This window comes from Parasteatoda tepidariorum, chromosome 1, assembly GCF_982258835.1.
Source record: "Parasteatoda tepidariorum strain Cologne lab strain chromosome 1, Ptep-v5.0, whole genome shotgun sequence".
In the NCBI taxonomy this organism is placed as follows: Eukaryota; Metazoa; Arthropoda; class Arachnida; order Araneae; family Theridiidae; genus Parasteatoda; species Parasteatoda tepidariorum.
This window is the reverse complement of record NC_141755.1, coordinates 126895369-126897962: the sequence shown is the minus strand read 5'-3', so window position 1 is coordinate 126897962 and position 2594 is coordinate 126895369. Positions and strand designations below refer to the sequence as shown.

Below are 2594 nucleotides of genomic sequence, written 5' to 3'. Positions count from 1 at the left end.
ATTTCATGGTATTTCAAACTTAGTAATATTTTCAAACGGTTTTCACTTTGAAAATTTCAGAAGATTTTCGTACTTAGAAATATTTCATGGTATTTGAACCTTAGTATTATTTTCAAACGGTTTTGACTTTGAAAAATTCAGAAGATTTTCTTAATAAAAAAAAAGCAAATTAAGCAATTAAAAGCACTTATGCAAAGATACTCGAAAGATCTGTTAGACCAGACGTAAACACTTCAAATATCGTAACATTGTTGCCTAAAAACATTAGTTATTGACATTGTACTAATGAAGAAACTTTATAATATAAAACAATGTGTTTATTATCAAAATTGGTTTTAAAAGATGTATAATAATATAATATAATGTATAAAAAATAATATAATGTATAATAAAATAATATAATATAATATAATGTATAAAAATATAATTTTTAATAATAGTTATATAATATAAATTTGATAATATAATTATATAATAATAATTTCATGTTATTTTTTTTTAATTATTTTAAATTATTTTAATATGAAATTTATATAATATGATAAATGTATATAAATAATATTTTTTATTATAATTATGTAATAATAATTTTTAGTTAAATTTTTTTTTAAATTAGTTTTAGAGTGTTTTTTTGTCAAAGTCAAATTTTTTCCGAAATTTTTCTAAGTCTCGAAAATTGTGGAAATTCTTCTAAGTCCGGCGACGGGAAGTCTGAGACGAAGCCCGAGCAAGGCCGGAAAGGCCGATATGCGTTTTCCGTTCAAATTTAAATTTCCTCGGCGAGAGGCCGGGGATGCGGACGTCGACGGCCACCGCCAGGGAGAAAAATCTTTCGCTTGGAACATGAACTTTGTGCGGGACTATACATGTGAGGCACAGTGAGCGTGTCTCAAGAAACGCAACGCTCTCGTCTCGACAAGGGCGAGGGCTCGCCTCACGGAAACAAAAGGTCTCGGCTTTTCAGCGAGTGGCTCGGACAGTAGTTTGTAGCCGCGTGGAGACTGAACAGTGATGGAAGCATTTACGAGGTTTTCTGCAGTTTGTTCCGGCGCGAGCACGACTCTCGACGGCAGAGCACTCTCGCGTCCAGGCGTTGACGCCAAGGGGGACGCAGTGAGTCTCGAACCGACTAGAGGAAGAAGGCTCTAGTTCGATCTGTGCGAACGGGGACCCGGCCGTCATGCCGGGTCCGGCGCCCTCGCCAGCCGGGGGCACCACTACCTCTGAGATTCGAAGCGCCGCTTCGAACGCTCGCTGAACGTGAAAGTAACCTGGTTGGTCCTGCCAGTAGTCATATGCTTGTATCAAAGAAGGAGGGAAAGTCTGCTGCGGCCGCAGCAGTAACTCCAGCTCCAAAAGCGTATATTGAAGTTGTTGCTGTTAAAAAGCTCATAGTTGGATCTTAGTTCAAGACGGGTGGTCCGCCCTCCGGTGGTCACTGCCAGTTCTGAGCATTGCCGCCGAAATTGTCCGATGATCTTTACCGGTTGTCGTTCGGTTTCGGCAATTTTACTTTGAAAAAATTAGAGTGCTCAAAGTATGCATGACGCATGAATAATGGTGCATGGAATAATGGAATAGGACCTCGGTTCTATTTTGTTGGTTTTCGGAACACGAGGTAATGATTAAGAGGGACAGACGGGGGCATTCGTATTGCGACGCTAGAGGTGAAATTCTTGGACCGTCGCAAGACGAACTACTGCGAAAGCATTTGCCAAGAATGTTTCCATTAATCAAGAACGAAAGTTAGAGGTTCGAAGGCGATCAAATACCGCCCTAGTTCTAACCATAAACGATGCCAGCCACCGATCCGGCTGTGTTCCTCAAATGACACGCCGGGCAGCTTCCGGGAAACCAAAGCTTTTTGGTTCCGGGGGAAGTATGGTTGCAAAGCTGAAACTTAAAGGAATTGACGGAAGGGCACTACTGGAGTAATGGTAAATATCTACCTTGAATGAGGAATTCCCAGTAAGCACGAGTCATCAGCTCGTGTTGAGTACGTCCCTGCCCTTTGTGCAAACCGCCCGTCGCAACATCCGATGGAATGATTTAGTGAGGTCCTCGGACTGGTGCTCGGACTGACCTCCGGGTCGAGCCGGCGTGCCGGAAAGTTGATCGAACTTGATCATTAAGAGGAAGTTAACGCGTAACAAGGTTTCCGTAGGTGAACCAGCGGAAGGACAATTGAAGATGGGTGCCAGTAGGCTCCGACATCGGCCTACGCCCGGGGATCCTTCTCTGGCGATCCCCGCCTCGACCGCAACTGTCAGTGCCGTGTGGGCGTGCCTGTTTCCCAGCCCTTCGACCTGGGGAAGAGGGAGGTCCTTTGCTGGGCTAGGCTTGAAGAGGGGGCTCGACCTGAGAGAGCTCCCCGCCCCGTTGGTGCCGATGCATTTTCCCCCTTCTCGGAGGAAAACTCTTGATTCGAAACTCTCGAACGCAAAACGACTCTAGTCGGCCGAAACGAAAGTACCACTCCGAGCAGTGGATCACTCGGCTCACGGGTCGGCTAAAAACGCAGAACATGTGGTTGGTCTAATGACCAGTGGTGCGAAGATCCCATCTGTGGGATAAGGACTGATTGCCCTAAGTCA

The 2594-nt window shown here is 43.9% G+C and overlaps 1 pseudogene; it reads left to right on the top strand.

Annotated features, from left to right (window-relative positions):
* Positions 1 to 1268: 1268 nt before the first annotated feature.
* Positions 1269 to 2187, top strand: LOC147816908 (small subunit ribosomal RNA; annotated as a pseudogene; the record flags this gene model as incomplete).
* Positions 2188 to 2594: the final 407 nt, after the last annotated feature.